The following is a 19,628-nucleotide window of genomic DNA, read 5'->3' as shown; positions in this document are numbered from 1 at the left end:
TCCCAGCTTAATTATGTCCCACAACACCTCAAGGCTCCAAGATCCAGAACCATATCTGCTAAAGATTGTGGGAAAACAAAAAGTTAGCTGACGCCACAAGCCCTGGAGCCTCTCTGCACGCTTATGTTAGAACCCGAGGTAAGACATGTATTCTTCGGGAAAGAAAAACAACCCATAACGCCTTGCAAAGCACCTTCTGACCCTTGCAGGTTTTACATGCTTGATTCTTATTAATTTGAGGCTTTGCAACCCTCCACCCAATGCTATGAGCCCAGGAGTGGAGCTTCTTCCAGGCCTACGGCACATGCTCTTTAGGTTTGGCTGTTCACCCAGCCTTCTGAGGGTGATCGGGAGCCTGCGTGGGTGGGAGCCGGAATGGAATGATGGGACAACGCGGAGGGGCCAGAGGAGCCTGGCTTGGGTGGGTGACGATGAAAACCAACATGACCCCGACGTGATTTGAACACGCAACCTTCTGATCTGGAGTCAGACGCGCTACCGTTGCGCCACGAGGTCAGCTGTGGTGGCTCTGGAAAGCTTTAGGCTACTCCGGCGTCAATTCTTCAGCGGTTGCCCACAGATTGACCTGGTTGCCCTGATAGCCCTGTGCCAGCTTTGGCCGGCTCTCCCTATGCAAGTTTCGGCCGGTTAGCTCAGTTGGTTAGAGCGTGGTGCTAATAACGCCAAGGTCGCGGGTTCGATCCCCGTACGGGCCATTGCCCTTTTATTCCAACCGCGGTGGATTCCTATGGCCGTCGGCGCTTGGCCTAGTTTTCTTTAACCTACTCAACGGATAGCAAAGATGCCTATTTCGCTAGTGGCGCAGCTTAATTATGTCCCAGCTTAATTATGTCCCACAACACCTCAAGGCTCCAAGATCCAGAACCATATCTGCTAAAGATTGTGGGAAAACAAAAAGTTAGCTGACGCCACAAGCCCTGGAGCCTCTCTGCACGCTTATGTTAGAACCCGAGGTAAGACATGTATTCTTCGGGAAAGAAAAACAACCCATAACGCCTTGCAAAGCACCTTCTGACCCTTGCAGGTTTTACATGCTTGATTCTTATTAATTTGAGGCTTTGCAACCCTCCACCCAATGCTATGAGCCCAGGAGTGGAGCTTCTTCCAGGCCTACGGCACATGCTCTTTAGGTTTGGCTGTTCACCCAGCCTTCTGAGGGTGATCGGGAGCCTGCGTGGGTGGGAGCCGGAATGGAATGATGGGACAACGCGGAGGGGCCAGAGGAGCCTGGCTTGGGTGGGTGACGATGAAAACCAACATGACCCCGACGTGATTTGAACACGCAACCTTCTGATCTGGAGTCAGACGTGCTACCGTTGCGCCACGAGGTCAGCTGTGGTGGCTCTGGAAAGCTTTAGGCTACTCCGGCGTCAATTCTTCAGCGGTTGCCCACAGATTGACCTGGTTGCCCTGATAGCCCTGTGCCAGCTTTGGCCGGCTCTCCCTATGCAAGTTTCGGCCGGTTAGCTCAGTTGGTTAGAGCGTGGTGCTAATAACGCCAAGGTCGCGGGTTCGATCCCCGTACGGGCCATTGCCCTTTTATTCCAACCGCGGTGGATTCCTATGGCCGTCGGCGCTTGGCCTAGTTTTCTTTAACCTACTCAACGGATAGCAAAGATGCCTATTTCGCTAGTGGCGCAGCTTAATTATGTCCCAGCTTAATTATGTCCCACAACACCTCAAGGCTCCAAGATCCAGAACCATATCTGCTAAAGATTGTGGGAAAACAAAAAGTTAGCTGACGCCACAAGCCCTGGAGCCTCTCTGCACGCTTATGTTAGAACCCGAGGTAAGACATGTATTCTTCGGGAAAGAAAAACAACCCATAACGCCTTGCAAAGCACCTTCTGACCCTTGCAGGTTTTACATGCTTGATTCTTATTAATTTGAGGCTTTGCAACCCTCCACCCAATGCTATGAGCCCAGGAGTGGAGCTTCTTCCAGGCCTACGGCACATGCTCTTTAGGTTTGGCTGTTCACCCAGCCTTCTGAGGGTGATCGGGAGCCTGCGTGGGTGGGAGCCGGAATGGAATGATGGGACAACGCGGAGGGGCCAGAGGAGCCTGGCTTGGGTGGGTGACGATGAAAACCAACATGACCCCGACGTGATTTGAACACGCAACCTTCTGATCTGGAGTCAGACGCGCTACCGTTGCGCCACGAGGTCAGCTGTGGTGGCTCTGGAAAGCTTTAGGCTACTCCGGCGTCAATTCTTCAGCGGTTGCCCACAGATTGACCTGGTTGCCCTGATAGCCCTGTGCCAGCTTTGGCCGGCTCTCCCTATGCAAGTTTCGGCCGGTTAGCTCAGTTGGTTAGAGCGTGGTGCTAATAACGCCAAGGTCGCGGGTTCGATCCCCGTACGGGCCATTGCCCTTTTATTCCAACCGCGGTGGATTCCTATGGCCGTCGGCGCTTGGCCTAGTTTTCTTTAACCTACTCAACGGATAGCAAAGATGCCTATTTCGCTAGTGGCGCAGCTTAATTATGTCCCAGCTTAATTATGTCCCACAACACCTCAAGGCTCCAAGATCCAGAACCATATCTGCTAAAGATTGTGGGAAAACAAAAAGTTAGCTGACGCCACAAGCCCTGGAGCCTCTCTGCACGCTTATGTTAGAACCCGAGGTAAGACATGTATTCTTCGGGAAAGAAAAACAACCCATAACGCCTTGCAAAGCACCTTCTGACCCTTGCAGGTTTTACATGCTTGATTCTTATTAATTTGAGGCTTTGCAACCCTCCACCCAATGCTATGAGCCCAGGAGTGGAGCTTCTTCCAGGCCTACGGCACATGCTCTTTAGGTTTGGCTGTTCACCCAGCCTTCTGAGGGTGATCGGGAGCCTGCGTGGGTGGGAGCCGGAATGGAATGATGGGACAACGCGGAGGGGCCAGAGGAGCCTGGCTTGGGTGGGTGACAATGAAAACCAACATGACCCCGACGTGATTTGAACACGCAACCTTCTGATCTGGAGTCAGACGCGCTACCGTTGCGCCACAAGGTCAGCTGTGGTGGCTCTGGAAAGCTTTAGGCTACTCCGGCGTCAATTCTTCAGCGGTTGCCCACAGATTGACCTGGTTGCCCTGATAGCCCTGTGCCAGCTTTGGCCGGCTCTCCCTATGCAAGTTTCGGCCGGTTAGCTCAGTTGGTTAGAGCGTGGTGCTAATAACGCCAAGGTCGCGGGTTCGATCCCCGTACGGGCCATTGCCCTTTTATTCCAACCGCGGTGGATTCCTATGGCCGTCGGCGCTTGGCCTAGTTTTCTTTAACCTACTCAACGGATAGCAAAGATGCCTATTTCGCTAGTGGCGCAGCTTAATTATGTCCCAGCTTAATTATGTCCCACAACACCTCAAGGCTCCAAGATCCAGAACCATATCTGCTAAAGATTGTGGGAAAACAAAAAGTTAGCTGACGCCACAAGCCCTGGAGCCTCTCTGCACGCTTATGTTAGAACCCGAGGTAAGACATGTATTCTTCGGGAAAGAAAAACAACCCATAACGCCTTGCAAAGCACCTTCTGACCCTTGCAGGTTTTACATGCTTGATTCTTATTAATTTGAGGCTTTGCAACCCTCCACCCAATGCTATGAGCCCAGGAGTGGAGCTTCTTCCAGGCCTACGGCACATGCTCTTTAGGTTTGGCTGTTCACCCAGCCTTCTGAGGGTGATCGGGAGCCTGCGTGGGTGGGAGCCGGAATGGAATGATGGGACAACGCGGAGGGGCCAGAGGAGCCTGGCTTGGGTGGGTGACGATGAAAACCAACATGACCCCGACGTGATTTGAACACGCAACCTTCTGATCTGGAGTCAGACGCGCTACCGTTGCGCCACGAGGTCAGCTGTGGTGGCTCTGGAAAGCTTTAGGCTACTCCGGCGTCAATTCTTCAGCGGTTGCCCACAGATTGACCTGGTTGCCCTGATAGCCCTGTGCCAGCTTTGGCCGGCTCTCCCTATGCAAGTTTCGGCCGGTTAGCTCAGTTGGTTAGAGCGTGGTGCTAATAACGCCAAGGTCGCGGGTTCGATCCCCGTACGGGCCATTGCCCTTTTATTCCAACCGCGGTGGATTCCTATGGCCGTCGGCGCTTGGCCTAGTTTTCTTTAACCTACTCAACGGATAGCAAAGATGCCTATTTCGCTAGTGGCGCAGCTTAATTATGTCCCAGCTTAATTATGTCCCACAACACCTCAAGGCTCCAAGATCCAGAACCATATCTGCTAAAGATTGTGGGAAAACAAAAAGTTAGCTGACGCCACAAGCCCTGGAGCCTCTCTGCACGCTTATGTTAGAACCCGAGGTAAGACATGTATTCTTCGGGAAAGAAAAACAACCCATAACGCCTTGCAAAGCACCTTCTGACCCTTGCAGGTTTTACATGCTTGATTCTTATTAATTTGAGGCTTTGCAACCCTCCACCCAATGCTATGAGCCCAGGAGTGGAGCTTCTTCCAGGCCTACGGCACATGCTCTTTAGGTTTGGCTGTTCACCCAGCCTTCTGAGGGTGATCGGGAGCCTGCGTGGGTGGGAGCCGGAATGGAATGATGGGACAACGCGGAGGGGCCAGAGGAGCCTGGCTTGGGTGGGTGACGATGAAAACCAACATGACCCCGACGTGATTTGAACACGCAACCTTCTGATCTGGAGTCAGACGCGCTACCGTTGCGCCACGAGGTCAGCTGTGGTGGCTCTGGAAAGCTTTAGGCTACTCCGGCGTCAATTCTTCAGCGGTTGCCCACAGATTGACCTGGTTGCCCTGATAGCCCTGTGCCAGCTTTGGCCGGCTCTCCCTATGCAAGTTTCGGCCGGTTAGCTCAGTTGGTTAGAGCGTGGTGCTAATAACGCCAAGGTCGCGGGTTCGATCCCCGTACGGGCCATTGCCCTTTTATTCCAACCGCGGTGGATTCCTATGGCCGTCGGCGCTTGGCCTAGTTTTCTTTAACCTACTCAACGGATAGCAAAGATGCCTATTTCGCTAGTGGCGCAGCTTAATTATGTCCCAGCTTAATTATGTCCCACAACACCTCAAGGCTCCAAGATCCAGAACCATATCTGCTAAAGATTGTGGGAAAACAAAAAGTTAGCTGACGCCACAAGCCCTGGAGCCTCTCTGCACGCTTATGTTAGAACCCGAGGTAAGACATGTATTCTTCGGGAAAGAAAAACAACCCATAACGCCTTGCAAAGCACCTTCTGACCCTTGCAGGTTTTACATGCTTGATTCTTATTAATTTGAGGCTTTGCAACCCTCCACCCAATGCTATGAGCCCAGGAGTGGAGCTTCTTCCAGGCCTACGGCACATGCTCTTTAGGTTTGGCTGTTCACCCAGCCTTCTGAGGGTGATCGGGAGCCTGCGTGGGTGGGAGCCGGAATGGAATGATGGGACAACGCGGAGGGGCCAGAGGAGCCTGGCTTGGGTGGGTGACGATGAAAACCAACATGACCCCGACGTGATTTGAACACGCAACCTTCTGATCTGGAGTCAGACGCGCTACCGTTGCGCCACGAGGTCAGCTGTGGTGGCTCTGGAAAGCTTTAGGCTACTCCGGCGTCAATTCTTCAGCGGTTGCCCACAGATTGACCTGGTTGCCCTGATAGCCCTGTGCCAGCTTTGGCCGGCTCTCCCTATGCAAGTTTCGGCCGGTTAGCTCAGTTGGTTAGAGCGTGGTGCTAATAACGCCAAGGTCGCGGGTTCGATCCCCGTACGGGCCATTGCCCATTTATTCCAACCGCGGTGGATTCCTATGGCCGTCGGCGCTTGGCCTAGTTTTCTTTAACCTACTCAACGGATAGCAAAGATGCCTATTTCGCTAGTGGCGCAGCTTAATTATGTCCCAGCTTAATTATGTCCCACAACACCTCAAGGCTCCAAGATCCAGAACCATATCTGCTAAAGATTGTGGGAAAACAAAAAGTTAGCTGACGCCACAAGCCCTGGAGCCTCTCTGCACGCTTATGTTAGAACCCGAGGTAAGACATGTATTCTTCGGGAAAGAAAAACAACCCATAACGCCTTGCAAAGCACCTTCTGACCCTTGCAGGTTTTACATGCTTGATTCTTATTAATTTGAGGCTTTGCAACCCTCCACCCAATGCTATGAGCCCAGGAGTGGAGCTTCTTCCAGGCCTACGGCACATGCTCTTTAGGTTTGGCTGTTCACCCAGCCTTCTGAGGGTGATCGGGAGCCTGCGTGGGTGGGAGCCGGAATGGAATGATGGGACAACGCGGAGGGGCCAGAGGAGCCTGGCTTGGGTGGGTGACGATGAAAACCAACATGACCCCGACGTGATTTGAACACGCAACCTTCTGATCTGGAGTCAGACGCGCTACCGTTGCGCCACGAGGTCAGCTGTGGTGGCTCTGGAAAGCTTTAGGCTACTCCGGCGTCAATTCTTCAGCGGTTGCCCACAGATTGACCTGGTTGCCCTGATAGCCCTGTGCCAGCTTTGGCCGGCTCTCCCTATGCAAGTTTCGGCCGGTTAGCTCAGTTGGTTAGAGCGTGGTGCTAATAACGCCAAGGTCGCGGGTTCGATCCCCGTACGGGCCATTGCCCTTTTATTCCAACCGCGGTGGATTCCTATGGCCGTCGGCGCTTGGCCTAGTTTTCTTTAACCTACTCAACGGATAGCAAAGATGCCTATTTCGCTAGTGGCGCAGCTTAATTATGTCCCAGCTTAATTATGTCCCACAACACCTCAAGGCTCCAAGATCCAGAACCATATCTGCTAAAGATTGTGGGAAAACAAAAAGTTAGCTGACGCCACAAGCCCTGGAGCCTCTCTGCACGCTTATGTTAGAACCCGAGGTAAGACATGTATTCTTCGGGAAAGAAAAACAACCCATAACGCCTTGCAAAGCACCTTCTGACCCTTGCAGGTTTTACATGCTTGATTCTTATTAATTTGAGGCTTTGCAACCCTCCACCCAATGCTATGAGCCCAGGAGTGGAGCTTCTTCCAGGCCTACGGCACATGCTCTTTAGGTTTGGCTGTTCACCCAGCCTTCTGAGGGTGATCGGGAGCCTGCGTGGGTGGGAGCCGGAATGGAATGATGGGACAACGCGGAGGGGCCAGAGGAGCCTGGCTTGGGTGGGTGACGATGAAAACCAACATGACCCCGACGTGATTTGAACACGCAACCTTCTGATCTGGAGTCAGACGCGCTACCGTTGCGCCACGAGGTCAGCTGTGGTGGCTCTGGAAAGCTTTAGGCTACTCCGGCGTCAATTCTTCAGCGGTTGCCCACAGATTGACCTGGTTGCCCTGATAGCCCTGTGCCAGCTTTGGCCGGCTCTCCCTATGCAAGTTTCGGCCGGTTAGCTCAGTTGGTTAGAGCATGGTGCTAATAACGCCAAGGTCGCGGGTTCGATCCCCGTACGGGCCATTGCCCTTTTATTCCAACCGCGGTGGATTCCTATGGCCGTCGGCGCTTGGCCTAGTTTTCTTTAACCTACTCAACGGATAGCAAAGATGCCTATTTCGCTAGTGGCGCAGCTTAATTATGTCCCAGCTTAATTATGTCCCACAACACCTCAAGGCTCCAAGATCCAGAACCATATCTGCTAAAGATTGTGGGAAAACAAAAAGTTAGCTGACGCCACAAGCCCTGGAGCCTCTCTGCACGCTTATGTTAGAACCCGAGGTAAGACATGTATTCTTCGGGAAAGAAAAACAACCCATAACGCCTTGCAAAGCACCTTCTGACCCTTGCAGGTTTTACATGCTTGATTCTTATTAATTTGAGGCTTTGCAACCCTCCACCCAATGCTATGAGCCCAGGAGTGGAGCTTCTTCCAGGCCTACGGCACATGCTCTTTAGGTTTGGCTGTTCACCCAGCCTTCTGAGGGTGATCGGGAGCCTGCGTGGGTGGGAGCCGGAATGGAATGATGGGACAACGCGGAGGGGCCAGAGGAGCCTGGCTTGGGTGGGTGACGATGAAAACCAACATGACCCCGACGTGATTTGAACACGCAACCTTCTGATCTGGAGTCAGACGCGCTACCGTTGCGCCACGAGGTCAGCTGTGGTGGCTCTGGAAAGCTTTAGGCTACTCCGGCGTCAATTCTTCAGCGGTTGCCCACAGATTGACCTGGTTGCCCTGATAGCCCTGTGCCAGCTTTGGCCGGCTCTCCCTATGCAAGTTTCGGCCGGTTAGCTCAGTTGGTTAGAGCGTGGTGCTAATAACGCCAAGGTCGCGGGTTCGATCCCCGTACGGGCCATTGCCCTTTTATTCCAACCGCGGTGGATTCTTATGGCCGTCGGCGCTTGGCCTAGTTTTCTTTAACCTACTCAACGGATAGCAAAGATGCCTATTTCGCTAGTGGCGCAGCTTAATTATGTCCCAGCTTAATTATGTCCCACAACACCTCAAGGCTCCAAGATCCAGAACCATATCTGCTAAAGATTGTGGGAAAACAAAAAGTTAGCTGACGCCACAAGCCCTGGAGCCTCTCTGCACGCTTATGTTAGAACCCGAGGTAAGACATGTATTCTTCGGGAAAGAAAAACAACCCATAACGCCTTGCAAAGCACCTTCTGACCCTTGCAGGTTTTACATGCTTGATTCTTATTAATTTGAGGCTTTGCAACCCTCCACCCAATGCTATGAGCCCAGGAGTGGAGCTTCTTCCAGGCCTACGGCACATGCTCTTTAGGTTTGGCTGTTCACCCAGCCTTCTGAGGGTGATCGGGAGCCTGCGTGGGTGGGAGCCGGAATGGAATGATGGGACAACGCGGAGGGGCCAGAGGAGCCTGGCTTGGGTGGGTGACGATGAAAACCAACATGACCCCGACGTGATTTGAACACGCAACCTTCTGATCTGGAGTCAGACGCGCTACCGTTGCGCCACGAGGTCAGCTGTGGTGGCTCTGGAAAGCTTTAGGCTACTCCGGCGTCAATTCTTCAGCGGTTGCCCACAGATTGACCTGGTTGCCCTGATAGCCCTGTGCCAGCTTTGGCCGGCTCTCCCTATGCAAGTTTCGGCCGGTTAGCTCAGTTGGTTAGAGCGTGGTGCTAATAACGCCAAGGTCGCGGGTTCGATCCCCGTACGGGCCATTGCCCTTTTATTCCAACCGCGGTGGATTCCTATGGCCGTCGGCGCTTGGCCTAGTTTTCTTTAACCTACTCAACGGATAGCAAAGATGCCTATTTCGCTAGTGGCGCAGCTTAATTATGTCCCAGCTTAATTATGTCCCACAACACCTCAAGGCTCCAAGATCCAGAACCATATCTGCTAAAGATTGTGGGAAAACAAAAAGTTAGCTGACGCCACAAGCCCTGGAGCCTCTCTGCACGCTTATGTTAGAACCCGAGGTAAGACATGTATTCTTCGGGAAAGAAAAACAACCCATAACGCCTTGCAAAGCACCTTCTGACCCTTGCAGGTTTTACATGCTTGATTCTTATTAATTTGAGGCTTTGCAACCCTCCACCCAATGCTATGAGCCCAGGAGTGGAGCTTCTTCCAGGCCTACGGCACATGCTCTTTAGGTTTGGCTGTTCACCCAGCCTTCTGAGGGTGATCGGGAGCCTGCGTGGGTGGGAGCCGGAATGGAATGATGGGACAACGCGGAGGGGCCAGAGGAGCCTGGCTTGGGTGGGTGACGATGAAAACCAACATGACCCCGACGTGATTTGAACACGCAACCTTCTGATCTGGAGTCAGACGCGCTACCGTTGCGCCACGAGGTCAGCTGTGGTGGCTCTGGAAAGCTTTAGGCTACTCCGGCGTCAATTCTTCAGCGGTTGCCCACAGATTGACCTGGTTGCCCTGATAGCCCTGTGCCAGCTTTGGCCGGCTCTCCCTATGCAAGTTTCGGCCGGTTAGCTCAGTTGGTTAGAGCGTGGTGCTAATAACGCCAAGGTCGCGGGTTCGATCCCCGTACGGGCCATTGCCCTTTTATTCCAACCGCGGTGGATTCCTATGGCCGTCGGCGCTTGGCCTAGTTTTCTTTAACCTACTCAACGGATAGCAAAGATGCCTATTTCGCTAGTGGCGCAGCTTAATTATGTCCCAGCTTAATTATGTCCCACAACACCTCAAGGCTCCAAGATCCAGAACCATATCTGCTAAAGATTGTGGGAAAACAAAAAGTTAGCTGACGCCACAAGCCCTGGAGCCTCTCTGCACGCTTATGTTAGAACCCGAGGTAAGACATGTATTCTTCGGGAAAGAAAAACAACCCATAACGCCTTGCAAAGCACCTTCTGACCCTTGCAGGTTTTACATGCTTGATTCTTATTAATTTGAGGCTTTGCAACCCTCCACCCAATGCTATGAGCCCAGGAGTGGAGCTTCTTCCAGGCCTACGGCACATGCTCTTTAGGTTTGGCTGTTCACCCAGCCTTCTGAGGGTGATCGGGAGCCTGCGTGGGTGGGAGCCGGAATGGAATGATGGGACAACGCGGAGGGGCCAGAGGAGCCTGGCTTGGGTGGGTGACGATGAAAACCAACATGACCCCGACGTGATTTGAACACGCAACCTTCTGATCTGGAGTCAGACGCGCTACCGTTGCGCCACGAGGTCAGCTGTGGTGGCTCTGGAAAGCTTTAGGCTACTCCGGCGTCAATTCTTCAGCGGTTGCCCACAGATTGACCTGGTTGCCCTGATAGCCCTGTGCCAGCTTTGGCCGGCTCTCCCTATGCAAGTTTCGGCCGGTTAGCTCAGTTGGTTAGAGCGTGGTGCTAATAACGCCAAGGTCGCGGGTTCGATCCCCGTACGGGCCATTGCCCTTTTATTCCAACCGCGGTGGATTCCTATGGCCGTCGGCGCTTGGCCTAGTTTTCTTTAACCTACTCAACGGATAGCAAAGATGCCTATTTCGCTAGTGGCGCAGCTTAATTATGTCCCAGCTTAATTATGTCCCACAACACCTCAAGGCTCCAAGATCCAGAACCATATCTGCTAAAGATTGTGGGAAAACAAAAAGTTAGCTGACGCCACAAGCCCTGGAGCCTCTCTGCACGCTTATGTTAGAACCCGAGGTAAGACATGTATTCTTCGGGAAAGAAAAACAACCCATAACGCCTTGCAAAGCACCTTCTGACCCTTGCAGGTTTTACATGCTTGATTCTTATTAATTTGAGGCTTTGCAACCCTCCACCCAATGCTATGAGCCCAGGAGTGGAGCTTCTTCCAGGCCTACGGCACATGCTCTTTAGGTTTGGCTGTTCACCCAGCCTTCTGAGGGTGATCGGGAGCCTGCGTGGGTGGGAGCCGGAATGGAATGATGGGACAACGCGGAGGGGCCAGAGGAGCCTGGCTTGGGTGGGTGACGATGAAAACCAACATGACCCCGACGTGATTTGAACACGCAACCTTCTGATCTGGAGTCAGACGCGCTACCGTTGCGCCACGAGGTCAGCTGTGGTGGCTCTGGAAAGCTTTAGGCTACTCCGGCGTCAATTCTTCAGCGGTTGCCCACAGATTGACCTGGTTGCCCTGATAGCCCTGTGCCAGCTTTGGCCGGCTCTCCCTATGCAAGTTTCGGCCGGTTAGCTCAGTTGGTTAGAGCGTGGTGCTAATAACGCCAAGGTCGCGGGTTCGATCCCCGTACGGGCCATTGCCCTTTTATTCCAACCGCGGTGGATTCCTATGGCCGTCGGCGCTTGGCCTAGTTTTCTTTAACCTACTCAACGGATAGCAAAGATGCCTATTTCGCTAGTGGCGCAGCTTAATTATGTCCCAGCTTAATTATGTCCCACAACACCTCAAGGCTCCAAGATCCAGAACCATATCTGCTAAAGATTGTGGGAAAACAAAAAGTTAGCTGACGCCACAAGCCCTGGAGCCTCTCTGCACGCTTATGTTAGAACCCGAGGTAAGACATGTATTCTTCGGGAAAGAAAAACAACCCATAACGCCTTGCAAAGCACCTTCTGACCCTTGCAGGTTTTACATGCTTGATTCTTATTAATTTGAGGCTTTGCAACCCTCCACCCAATGCTATGAGCCCAGGAGTGGAGCTTCTTCCAGGCCTACGGCACATGCTCTTTAGGTTTGGCTGTTCACCCAGCCTTCTGAGGGTGATCGGGAGCCTGCGTGGGTGGGAGCCGGAATGGAATGATGGGACAACGCGGAGGGGCCAGAGGAGCCTGGCTTGGGTGGGTGACGATGAAAACCAACATGACCCCGACGTGATTTGAACACGCAACCTTCTGATCTGGAGTCAGACGCGCTACCGTTGCGCCACGAGGTCAGCTGTGGTGGCTCTGGAAAGCTTTAGGCTACTCCGGCGTCAATTCTTCAGCGGTTGCCCACAGATTGACCTGGTTGCCCTGATAGCCCTGTGCCAGCTTTGGCCGGCTCTCCCTATGCAAGTTTCGGCCGGTTAGCTCAGTTGGTTAGAGCGTGGTGCTAATAACGCCAAGGTCGCGGGTTCGATCCCCGTACGGGCCATTGCCCTTTTATTCCAACCGCGGTGGATTCCTATGGCCGTCGGCGCTTGGCCTAGTTTTCTTTAACCTACTCAACGGATAGCAAAGATGCCTATTTCGCTAGTGGCGCAGCTTAATTATGTCCCAGCTTAATTATGTCCCACAACACCTCAAGGCTCCAAGATCCAGAACCATATCTGCTAAAGATTGTGGGAAAACAAAAAGTTAGCTGACGCCACAAGCCCTGGAGCCTCTCTGCACGCTTATGTTAGAACCCGAGGTAAGACATGTATTCTTCGGGAAAGAAAAACAACCCATAACGCCTTGCAAAGCACCTTCTGACCCTTGCAGGTTTTACATGCTTGATTCTTATTAATTTGAGGCTTTGCAACCCTCCACCCAATGCTATGAGCCCAGGAGTGGAGCTTCTTCCAGGCCTACGGCACATGCTCTTTAGGTTTGGCTGTTCACCCAGCCTTCTGAGGGTGATCGGGAGCCTGCGTGGGTGGGAGCCGGAATGGAATGATGGGACAACGCGGAGGGGCCAGAGGAGCCTGGCTTGGGTGGGTGACGATGAAAACCAACATGACCCCGACGTGATTTGAACACGCAACCTTCTGATCTGGAGTCAGACGCGCTACCGTTGCGCCACGAGGTCAGCTGTGGTGGCTCTGGAAAGCTTTAGGCTACTCCGGCGTCAATTCTTCAGCGGTTGCCCACAGATTGACCTGGTTGCCCTGATAGCCCTGTGCCAGCTTTGGCCGGCTCTCCCTATGCAAGTTTCGGCCGGTTAGCTCAGTTGGTTAGAGCGTGGTGCTAATAACGCCAAGGTCGCGGGTTCGATCCCCGTACGGGCCATTGCCCTTTTATTCCAACCGCGGTGGATTCCTATGGCCGTCGGCGCTTGGCCTAGTTTTCTTTAACCTACTCAACGGATAGCAAAGATGCCTATTTCGCTAGTGGCGCAGCTTAATTATGTCCCAGCTTAATTATGTCCCACAACACCTCAAGGCTCCAAGATCCAGAACCATATCTGCTAAAGATTGTGGGAAAACAAAAAGTTAGCTGACGCCACAAGCCCTGGAGCCTCTCTGCACGCTTATGTTAGAACCCGAGGTAAGACATGTATTCTTCGGGAAAGAAAAACAACCCATAACGCCTTGCAAAGCACCTTCTGACCCTTGCAGGTTTTACATGCTTGATTCTTATTAATTTGAGGCTTTGCAACCCTCCACCCAATGCTATGAGCCCAGGAGTGGAGCTTCTTCCAGGCCTACGGCACATGCTCTTTAGGTTTGGCTGTTCACCCAGCCTTCTGAGGGTGATCGGGAGCCTGCGTGGGTGGGAGCCGGAATGGAATGATGGGACAACGCGGAGGGGCCAGAGGAGCCTGGCTTGGGTGGGTGACGATGAAAACCAACATGACCCCGACGTGATTTGAACACGCAACCTTCTGATCTGGAGTCAGACGCGCTACCGTTGCGCCACGAGGTCAGCTGTGGTGGCTCTGGAAAGCTTTAGGCTACTCCGGCGTCAATTCTTCAGCGGTTGCCCACAGATTGACCTGGTTGCCCTGATAGCCCTGTGCCAGCTTTGGCCGGCTCTCCCTATGCAAGTTTCGGCCGGTTAGCTCAGTTGGTTAGAGCGTGGTGCTAATAACGCCAAGGTCGCGGGTTCGATCCCCGTACGGGCCATTGCCCTTTTATTCCAACCGCGGTGGATTCCTATGGCCGTCGGCGCTTGGCCTAGTTTTCTTTAACCTACTCAACGGATAGCAAAGATGCCTATTTCGCTAGTGGCGCAGCTTAATTATGTCCCAGCTTAATTATGTCCCACAACACCTCAAGGCTCCAAGATCCAGAACCATATCTGCTAAAGATTGTGGGAAAACAAAAAGTTAGCTGACGCCACAAGCCCTGGAGCCTCTCTGCACGCTTATGTTAGAACCCGAGGTAAGACATGTATTCTTCGGGAAAGAAAAACAACCCATAACGCCTTGCAAAGCACCTTCTGACCCTTGCAGGTTTTACATGCTTGATTCTTATTAATTTGAGGCTTTGCAACCCTCCACCCAATGCTATGAGCCCAGGAGTGGAGCTTCTTCCAGGCCTACGGCACATGCTCTTTAGGTTTGGCTGTTCACCCAGCCTTCTGAGGGTGATCGGGAGCCTGCGTGGGTGGGAGCCGGAATGGAATGATGGGACAACGCGGAGGGGCCAGAGGAGCCTGGCTTGGGTGGGTGACGATGAAAACCAACATGACCCCGACGTGATTTGAACACGCAACCTTCTGATCTGGAGTCAGACGCGCTACCGTTGCGCCACGAGGTCAGCTGTGGTGGCGCTGGAAAGCTTTAGGCTACTCCGGCGTCAATTCTTCAGCGGTTGCCCACAGATTGACCTGGTTGCCCTGATAGCCCTGTGCCAGCTTTGGCCGGCTCTCCCTATGCAAGTTTCGGCCGGTTAGCTCAGTTGGTTAGAGCGTGGTGCTAATAACGCCAAGGTCGCGGGTTCGATCCCCGTACGGGCCATTGCCCTTTTATTCCAACCGCGGTGGATTCCTATGGCCGTCGGCGCTTGGCCTAGTTTTCTTTAACCTACTCAACGGATAGCAAAGATGCCTATTTCGCTAGTGGCGCAGCTTAATTATGTCCCAGCTTAATTATGTCCCACAACACCTCAAGGCTCCAAGATCCAGAACCATATCTGCTAAAGATTGTGGGAAAACAAAAAGTTAGCTGACGCCACAAGCCCTGGAGCCTCTCTGCACGCTTATGTTAGAACCCGAGGTAAGACATGTATTCTTCGGGAAAGAAAAACAACCCATAACGCCTTGCAAAGCACCTTCTGACCCTTGCAGGTTTTACATGCTTGATTCTTATTAATTTGAGGCTTTGCAACCCTCCACCCAATGCTATGAGCCCAGGAGTGGAGCTTCTTCCAGGCCTACGGCACATGCTCTTTAGGTTTGGCTGTTCACCCAGCCTTCTGAGGGTGATCGGGAGCCTGCGTGGGTGGGAGCCGGAATGGAATGATGGGACAACGCGGAGGGGCCAGAGGAGCCTGGCTTGGGTGGGTGACGATGAAAACCAACATGACCCCGACGTGATTTGAACACGCAACCTTCTGATCTGGAGTCAGACGCGCTACCGTTGCGCCACGAGGTCAGCTGTGGTGGCTCTGGAAAGCTTTAGGCTACTCCGGCGTCAATTCTTCAGCGGTTGCCCACAGATTGACCTGGTTGCCCTGATAGCCCTGTGCCAGCTTTGGCCGGCTCTCCCTATGCAAGTTTCGGCCGGTTAGCTCAGTTGGTTAGAGCGTGGTGCTAATAACGCCAAGGTCGCGGGTTCGATCCCCGTACGGGCCATTGCCCTTTTATTCCAACCGCGGTGGATTCCTATGGCCGTCGGCGCTTGGCCTAGTTTTCTTTAACCTACTCAACGGATAGCAAAGATGCCTATTTCGCTAGTGGCGCAGCTTAATTATGTCCCAGCTTAATTATGTCCCACAACACCTCAAGGCTCCAAGATCCAGAACCATATCTGCTAAAGATTGTGGGAAAACAAAAAGTTAGCTGACGCCACAAGCCCTGGAGCCTCTCTGCACGCTTATGTTAGAACCCGAGGTAAGACATGTATTCTTCGGGAAAGAAAAACAACCCATAACGCCTTGCAAAGCACCTTCTGACCCTTGCAGGTTTTACATGCTTGATTCTTATTAATTTGAGGCTTTGCAACCCTCCACCCAATGCTATGAGCCCAGGAGTGGAGCTTCTTCCAGGCCTACGGCACATGCTCTTTAGGTTTGGCTGTTCACCCAGCCTTCTGAGGGTGATCGGGAGCCTGCGTGGGTGGGAGCCGGAATGGAATGATGGGACAACGCGGAGGGGCCAGAGGAGCCTGGCTTGGGTGGGTGACGATGAAAACCAACATGACCCCGACGTGATTTGAACACGCAACCTTCTGATCTGGAGTCAGACGCGCTACCGTTGCGCCACGAGGTCAGCTGTGGTGGCTCTGGAAAGCTTTAGGCTACTCCGGCGTCAATTCTTCAGCGGTTGCCCACAGGTTGCCCTGATAGCCCTGTGCCAGCTTTGGCCGGCTCTCCCTATGCAAGTTTCGGCCGGTTAGCTCAGTTGGTTAGAGCGTGGTGCTAATAACGCCAAGGTCGCGGGTTCGATCCCCGTACGGGCCATTGCCCTTTTATTCCAACCGCGGTGGATTCCTATGGCCGTCGGCGCTTGGCCTAGTTTTCTTTAACCTACTCAACGGATAGCAAAGATGCCTATTTCGCTAGTGGCGCAGCTTAATTATGTCCCAGCTTAATTATGTCCCACAACACCTCAAGGCTCCAAGATCCAGAACCATATCTGCTAAAGATTGTGGGAAAACAAAAAGTTAGCTGACGCCACAAGCCCTGGAGCCTCTCTGCACGCTTATGTTAGAACCCGAGGTAAGACATGTATTCTTCGGGAAAGAAAAACAACCCATAACGCCTTGCAAAGCACCTTCTGACCCTTGCAGGTTTTACATGCTTGATTCTTATTAATTTGAGGCTTTGCAACCCTCCACCCAATGCTATGAGCCCAGGAGTGGAGCTTCTTCCAGGCCTACGGCACATGCTCTTTAGGTTTGGCTGTTCACCCAGCCTTCTGAGGGTGATCGGGAGCCTGCGTGGGTGGGAGCCGGAATGGAATGATGGGACAACGCGGAGGGGCCAGAGGAGCCTGGCTTGGGTGGGTGACGATGAAAACCAACATGACCCCGACGTGATTTGAACACGCAACCTTCTGATCTGGAGTCAGACGCGCTACCGTTGCGCCACGAGGTCAGCTGTGGTGGCTCTGGAAAGCTTTAGGCTACTCCGGCGTCAATTCTTCAGCGGTTGCCCACAGATTGACCTGGTTGCCCTGATAGCCCTGTGCCAGCTTTGGCCGGCTCTCCCTATGCAAGTTTCGGCCGGTTAGCTCAGTTGGTTAGAGCGTGGTGCTAATAACGCCAAGGTCGCGGGTTCGATCCCCGTACGGGCCATTGCCCTTTTATTCCAACCGCGGTGGATTCCTATGGCCGTCGGCGCTTGGCCTAGTTTTCTTTAACCTACTCAACGGATAGCAAAGATGCCTATTTCGCTAGTGGCGCAGCTTAATTATGTCCCAGCTTAATTATGTCCCACAACACCTCAAGGCTCCAAGATCCAGAACCATATCTGCTAAAGATTGTGGGAAAACAAAAAGTTAGCTGACGCCACAAGCCCTGGAGCCTCTCTGCACGCTTATGTTAGAACCCGAGGTAAGACATGTATTCTTCGGGAAAGAAAACCAACCCATAACGCCTTGCAAAGCACCTTCTGACCCTTGCAGGTTTTACATGCTTGATTCTTATTAATTTGAGGCTTTGCAACCCTCCACCCAATGCTATGAGCCCAGGAGTGGAGCTTCTTCCAGGCCTACGGCACATGCTCTTTAGGTTTGGCTGTTCACCCAGCCTTCTGAGGGTGATCGGGAGCCTGCGTGGGTGGGAGCCGGAATGGAATGATGGGACAACGCGGAGGGGCCAGAGGAGCCTGGCTTGGGTGGGTGACAATGAAAACCAACATGACCCCGACGTGATTTGAACACGCAACCTTCTGATCTGGAGTCAGACGCGCTACCGTTGCGCCACGAGGTCAGCTGTGGTGGCTCTGGAAAGCTTTAGGCTACTCCGGCGTCAATTCTTCAGCGGTTGCCCACAGATTGACCTGGTTGCCCTGATAGCCCTGTGCCAGCTTTGGCCGGCTCTCCCTATGCAAGTTTCGGCCGGTTAGCTCAGTTGGTTAGAGCGTGGTGCTAATAACGCCAAGGTCGCGGGTTCGATCCCCGTACGGGCCATTGCCCTTTTATTCCAACCGCGGTGGATTCCTATGGCCGTCGGCGCTTGGCCTAGTTTTCTTTAACCTACTCAACGGATAGCAAAGATGCCTATTTCGCTAGTGGCGCAGCTTAATTATGTCCCAGCTTAATTATGTCCCACAACACCTCAAGGCTCCAAGATCCAGAACCATATCTGCTAAAGATTGTGGGAAAACAAAAAGTTAGCTGACGCCACAAGCCCTGGAGCCTCTCTGCACGCTTATGTTAGAACCCGAGGTAAGACATGTATTCTTCGGGAAAGAAAAACAACCCATAACGCCTTGCAAAGCACCTTCTGACCCTTGCAGGTTTTACATGCTTGATTCTTATTAATTTGAGGCTTTGCAACCCTCCACCCAATGCTATGAGCCCAGGAGTGGAGCTTCTTCCAGGCCTACGGCACATGCTCTTTAGGTTTGGCTGTTCACCCAGCCTTCTGAGGGTGATCGGGAGCCTGCGTGGGTGGGAGCCGGAATGGAATGATGGGACAACGCGGAGGGGCCAGAGGAGCCTGGCTTGGGTGGGTGACGATGAAAACCAACATGACCCCGACGTGATTTGAACACGCAACCTTCTGATCTGGAGTCAGACGCGCTACCGTTGCGCCACGAGGTCAGCTGTGGTGGCTCTGGAAAGCTTTAGGCTACTCCGGCGTCAATTCTTCAGCGGTTGCCCACAGATTGACCTGGTTGCCCTGATAGCCCTGTGCCAGCTTTGGCCGGCTCTCCCTATGCAAGTTTCGGCCGGTTAGCTCAGTTGGTTAGAGCGTGGTGCTAATAACGCCAAGGTCGCGGGTTCGATCCCCGTACGGGCCATTGCCCTTTTATTCCAACCGCGGTGGATTCCTATGGCCGTCGGCGCTTGGCCTAGTTTTCTTTAACCTACTCAACGGATAGCAAAGATGCCTATTTCGCTAGTGGCGCAGCTTAATTATGTCCCAGCTTAATTATGTCCCACAACACCTCAAGGCTCCAAGATCCAGAACCATATCTGCTAAAGATTGTGGGAAAACAAAAAGTTAGCTGACGCCACAAGCCCTGGAGCCTCTCTGCACGCTTATGTTAGAACCCGAGGTAAGACATGTATTCTTCGGGAAAGAAAAACAACCCATAACGCCTTGCAAAGCACCTTCTGACCCTTGCAGGTTTTACATGCTTGATTCTTATTAATTTGAGGCTTTGCAACCCTCCACCCAATGCTATGAGCCCAGGAGTGGAGCTTCTTCCAGGCCTACGGCACATGCTCTTTAGGTTTGGCTGTTCACCCAGCCTTCTGAGGGTGATCGGGAGCCTGCGTGGGTGGGAGCCGGAATGGAATGATGGGACAACGCGGAGGGGCCAGAGG

The 19,628-nt window shown here is 52.9% G+C and overlaps 44 non-coding genes across 44 annotated transcripts; 22 read left to right on the top strand and 22 right to left on the bottom strand.

The window, feature by feature from the left end:
• Positions 1 to 444: 444 nt before the first annotated feature.
• TRNAW-CCA (transfer RNA tryptophan (anticodon CCA)) lies at positions 445 to 516 on the bottom strand. Its single transcript has one exon. It is a non-coding gene; the product is annotated as a tRNA-Trp (tRNA).
• A 126-nt stretch (positions 517 to 642) lies between these two features.
• On the top strand, positions 643 to 716 carry TRNAI-AAU (transfer RNA isoleucine (anticodon AAU)). Its single transcript has one exon. It is a non-coding gene; the product is annotated as a tRNA-Ile (tRNA).
• Positions 717 to 1,478: 762 nt separating this feature from the next.
• TRNAI-AAU (transfer RNA isoleucine (anticodon AAU)) lies at positions 1,479 to 1,552 on the top strand. Its single transcript has one exon. It is a non-coding gene; the product is annotated as a tRNA-Ile (tRNA).
• Positions 1,553 to 2,116: 564 nt separating this feature from the next.
• TRNAW-CCA (transfer RNA tryptophan (anticodon CCA)) lies at positions 2,117 to 2,188 on the bottom strand. Its single transcript has one exon. It is a non-coding gene; the product is annotated as a tRNA-Trp (tRNA).
• Positions 2,189 to 2,314: 126 nt separating this feature from the next.
• Positions 2,315 to 2,388, top strand: TRNAI-AAU (transfer RNA isoleucine (anticodon AAU)). Its single transcript has one exon. It is a non-coding gene; the product is annotated as a tRNA-Ile (tRNA).
• A 564-nt stretch (positions 2,389 to 2,952) lies between these two features.
• On the bottom strand, positions 2,953 to 3,024 carry TRNAW-CCA (transfer RNA tryptophan (anticodon CCA)). Its single transcript has one exon. It is a non-coding gene; the product is annotated as a tRNA-Trp (tRNA).
• A 126-nt stretch (positions 3,025 to 3,150) lies between these two features.
• TRNAI-AAU (transfer RNA isoleucine (anticodon AAU)) lies at positions 3,151 to 3,224 on the top strand. Its single transcript has one exon. It is a non-coding gene; the product is annotated as a tRNA-Ile (tRNA).
• Positions 3,225 to 3,788: 564 nt separating this feature from the next.
• Positions 3,789 to 3,860, bottom strand: TRNAW-CCA (transfer RNA tryptophan (anticodon CCA)). The gene has a single exon. It is a non-coding gene; the product is annotated as a tRNA-Trp (tRNA).
• Positions 3,861 to 3,986: 126 nt separating this feature from the next.
• On the top strand, positions 3,987 to 4,060 carry TRNAI-AAU (transfer RNA isoleucine (anticodon AAU)). Its single transcript has one exon. It is a non-coding gene; the product is annotated as a tRNA-Ile (tRNA).
• Positions 4,061 to 4,624: 564 nt separating this feature from the next.
• On the bottom strand, positions 4,625 to 4,696 carry TRNAW-CCA (transfer RNA tryptophan (anticodon CCA)). Its single transcript has one exon. It is a non-coding gene; the product is annotated as a tRNA-Trp (tRNA).
• A 126-nt stretch (positions 4,697 to 4,822) lies between these two features.
• Positions 4,823 to 4,896, top strand: TRNAI-AAU (transfer RNA isoleucine (anticodon AAU)). The gene has a single exon. It is a non-coding gene; the product is annotated as a tRNA-Ile (tRNA).
• Positions 4,897 to 5,460: 564 nt separating this feature from the next.
• Positions 5,461 to 5,532, bottom strand: TRNAW-CCA (transfer RNA tryptophan (anticodon CCA)). The gene has a single exon. It is a non-coding gene; the product is annotated as a tRNA-Trp (tRNA).
• A 126-nt stretch (positions 5,533 to 5,658) lies between these two features.
• On the top strand, positions 5,659 to 5,732 carry TRNAI-AAU (transfer RNA isoleucine (anticodon AAU)). The gene has a single exon. It is a non-coding gene; the product is annotated as a tRNA-Ile (tRNA).
• A 564-nt stretch (positions 5,733 to 6,296) lies between these two features.
• TRNAW-CCA (transfer RNA tryptophan (anticodon CCA)) lies at positions 6,297 to 6,368 on the bottom strand. The gene has a single exon. It is a non-coding gene; the product is annotated as a tRNA-Trp (tRNA).
• Positions 6,369 to 6,494: 126 nt separating this feature from the next.
• TRNAI-AAU (transfer RNA isoleucine (anticodon AAU)) lies at positions 6,495 to 6,568 on the top strand. The gene has a single exon. It is a non-coding gene; the product is annotated as a tRNA-Ile (tRNA).
• Positions 6,569 to 7,132: 564 nt separating this feature from the next.
• TRNAW-CCA (transfer RNA tryptophan (anticodon CCA)) lies at positions 7,133 to 7,204 on the bottom strand. The gene has a single exon. It is a non-coding gene; the product is annotated as a tRNA-Trp (tRNA).
• A 764-nt stretch (positions 7,205 to 7,968) lies between these two features.
• On the bottom strand, positions 7,969 to 8,040 carry TRNAW-CCA (transfer RNA tryptophan (anticodon CCA)). The gene has a single exon. It is a non-coding gene; the product is annotated as a tRNA-Trp (tRNA).
• Positions 8,041 to 8,166: 126 nt separating this feature from the next.
• Positions 8,167 to 8,240, top strand: TRNAI-AAU (transfer RNA isoleucine (anticodon AAU)). Its single transcript has one exon. It is a non-coding gene; the product is annotated as a tRNA-Ile (tRNA).
• Positions 8,241 to 8,804: 564 nt separating this feature from the next.
• TRNAW-CCA (transfer RNA tryptophan (anticodon CCA)) lies at positions 8,805 to 8,876 on the bottom strand. Its single transcript has one exon. It is a non-coding gene; the product is annotated as a tRNA-Trp (tRNA).
• Positions 8,877 to 9,002: 126 nt separating this feature from the next.
• Positions 9,003 to 9,076, top strand: TRNAI-AAU (transfer RNA isoleucine (anticodon AAU)). The gene has a single exon. It is a non-coding gene; the product is annotated as a tRNA-Ile (tRNA).
• Positions 9,077 to 9,640: 564 nt separating this feature from the next.
• On the bottom strand, positions 9,641 to 9,712 carry TRNAW-CCA (transfer RNA tryptophan (anticodon CCA)). The gene has a single exon. It is a non-coding gene; the product is annotated as a tRNA-Trp (tRNA).
• Positions 9,713 to 9,838: 126 nt separating this feature from the next.
• On the top strand, positions 9,839 to 9,912 carry TRNAI-AAU (transfer RNA isoleucine (anticodon AAU)). The gene has a single exon. It is a non-coding gene; the product is annotated as a tRNA-Ile (tRNA).
• Positions 9,913 to 10,476: 564 nt separating this feature from the next.
• TRNAW-CCA (transfer RNA tryptophan (anticodon CCA)) lies at positions 10,477 to 10,548 on the bottom strand. Its single transcript has one exon. It is a non-coding gene; the product is annotated as a tRNA-Trp (tRNA).
• A 126-nt stretch (positions 10,549 to 10,674) lies between these two features.
• TRNAI-AAU (transfer RNA isoleucine (anticodon AAU)) lies at positions 10,675 to 10,748 on the top strand. Its single transcript has one exon. It is a non-coding gene; the product is annotated as a tRNA-Ile (tRNA).
• Positions 10,749 to 11,312: 564 nt separating this feature from the next.
• Positions 11,313 to 11,384, bottom strand: TRNAW-CCA (transfer RNA tryptophan (anticodon CCA)). The gene has a single exon. It is a non-coding gene; the product is annotated as a tRNA-Trp (tRNA).
• A 126-nt stretch (positions 11,385 to 11,510) lies between these two features.
• Positions 11,511 to 11,584, top strand: TRNAI-AAU (transfer RNA isoleucine (anticodon AAU)). Its single transcript has one exon. It is a non-coding gene; the product is annotated as a tRNA-Ile (tRNA).
• Positions 11,585 to 12,148: 564 nt separating this feature from the next.
• TRNAW-CCA (transfer RNA tryptophan (anticodon CCA)) lies at positions 12,149 to 12,220 on the bottom strand. The gene has a single exon. It is a non-coding gene; the product is annotated as a tRNA-Trp (tRNA).
• A 126-nt stretch (positions 12,221 to 12,346) lies between these two features.
• Positions 12,347 to 12,420, top strand: TRNAI-AAU (transfer RNA isoleucine (anticodon AAU)). The gene has a single exon. It is a non-coding gene; the product is annotated as a tRNA-Ile (tRNA).
• A 564-nt stretch (positions 12,421 to 12,984) lies between these two features.
• Positions 12,985 to 13,056, bottom strand: TRNAW-CCA (transfer RNA tryptophan (anticodon CCA)). The gene has a single exon. It is a non-coding gene; the product is annotated as a tRNA-Trp (tRNA).
• Positions 13,057 to 13,182: 126 nt separating this feature from the next.
• TRNAI-AAU (transfer RNA isoleucine (anticodon AAU)) lies at positions 13,183 to 13,256 on the top strand. Its single transcript has one exon. It is a non-coding gene; the product is annotated as a tRNA-Ile (tRNA).
• A 564-nt stretch (positions 13,257 to 13,820) lies between these two features.
• Positions 13,821 to 13,892, bottom strand: TRNAW-CCA (transfer RNA tryptophan (anticodon CCA)). Its single transcript has one exon. It is a non-coding gene; the product is annotated as a tRNA-Trp (tRNA).
• A 126-nt stretch (positions 13,893 to 14,018) lies between these two features.
• On the top strand, positions 14,019 to 14,092 carry TRNAI-AAU (transfer RNA isoleucine (anticodon AAU)). The gene has a single exon. It is a non-coding gene; the product is annotated as a tRNA-Ile (tRNA).
• Positions 14,093 to 14,656: 564 nt separating this feature from the next.
• Positions 14,657 to 14,728, bottom strand: TRNAW-CCA (transfer RNA tryptophan (anticodon CCA)). Its single transcript has one exon. It is a non-coding gene; the product is annotated as a tRNA-Trp (tRNA).
• Positions 14,729 to 14,854: 126 nt separating this feature from the next.
• On the top strand, positions 14,855 to 14,928 carry TRNAI-AAU (transfer RNA isoleucine (anticodon AAU)). Its single transcript has one exon. It is a non-coding gene; the product is annotated as a tRNA-Ile (tRNA).
• Positions 14,929 to 15,492: 564 nt separating this feature from the next.
• On the bottom strand, positions 15,493 to 15,564 carry TRNAW-CCA (transfer RNA tryptophan (anticodon CCA)). Its single transcript has one exon. It is a non-coding gene; the product is annotated as a tRNA-Trp (tRNA).
• A 126-nt stretch (positions 15,565 to 15,690) lies between these two features.
• TRNAI-AAU (transfer RNA isoleucine (anticodon AAU)) lies at positions 15,691 to 15,764 on the top strand. The gene has a single exon. It is a non-coding gene; the product is annotated as a tRNA-Ile (tRNA).
• Positions 15,765 to 16,328: 564 nt separating this feature from the next.
• On the bottom strand, positions 16,329 to 16,400 carry TRNAW-CCA (transfer RNA tryptophan (anticodon CCA)). The gene has a single exon. It is a non-coding gene; the product is annotated as a tRNA-Trp (tRNA).
• Positions 16,401 to 16,517: 117 nt separating this feature from the next.
• On the top strand, positions 16,518 to 16,591 carry TRNAI-AAU (transfer RNA isoleucine (anticodon AAU)). The gene has a single exon. It is a non-coding gene; the product is annotated as a tRNA-Ile (tRNA).
• A 564-nt stretch (positions 16,592 to 17,155) lies between these two features.
• TRNAW-CCA (transfer RNA tryptophan (anticodon CCA)) lies at positions 17,156 to 17,227 on the bottom strand. The gene has a single exon. It is a non-coding gene; the product is annotated as a tRNA-Trp (tRNA).
• Positions 17,228 to 17,353: 126 nt separating this feature from the next.
• On the top strand, positions 17,354 to 17,427 carry TRNAI-AAU (transfer RNA isoleucine (anticodon AAU)). Its single transcript has one exon. It is a non-coding gene; the product is annotated as a tRNA-Ile (tRNA).
• A 564-nt stretch (positions 17,428 to 17,991) lies between these two features.
• Positions 17,992 to 18,063, bottom strand: TRNAW-CCA (transfer RNA tryptophan (anticodon CCA)). The gene has a single exon. It is a non-coding gene; the product is annotated as a tRNA-Trp (tRNA).
• Positions 18,064 to 18,189: 126 nt separating this feature from the next.
• Positions 18,190 to 18,263, top strand: TRNAI-AAU (transfer RNA isoleucine (anticodon AAU)). Its single transcript has one exon. It is a non-coding gene; the product is annotated as a tRNA-Ile (tRNA).
• Positions 18,264 to 18,827: 564 nt separating this feature from the next.
• On the bottom strand, positions 18,828 to 18,899 carry TRNAW-CCA (transfer RNA tryptophan (anticodon CCA)). Its single transcript has one exon. It is a non-coding gene; the product is annotated as a tRNA-Trp (tRNA).
• A 126-nt stretch (positions 18,900 to 19,025) lies between these two features.
• On the top strand, positions 19,026 to 19,099 carry TRNAI-AAU (transfer RNA isoleucine (anticodon AAU)). The gene has a single exon. It is a non-coding gene; the product is annotated as a tRNA-Ile (tRNA).
• Positions 19,100 to 19,628: the final 529 nt, after the last annotated feature.

Source organism: Lithobates pipiens, unplaced genomic scaffold (assembly GCF_037356315.1).
Source record: "Lithobates pipiens isolate NorthernLeopardFrog02 unplaced genomic scaffold, aLitPip1_a1.2 Scaffold_8, whole genome shotgun sequence".
NCBI classification, from domain to species: domain Eukaryota; kingdom Metazoa; phylum Chordata; class Amphibia; order Anura; family Ranidae; genus Lithobates; species Lithobates pipiens.
The sequence above is the reverse complement of the archived record's forward strand: the minus strand, read 5'-3'. Positions and strand labels throughout refer to the sequence as shown.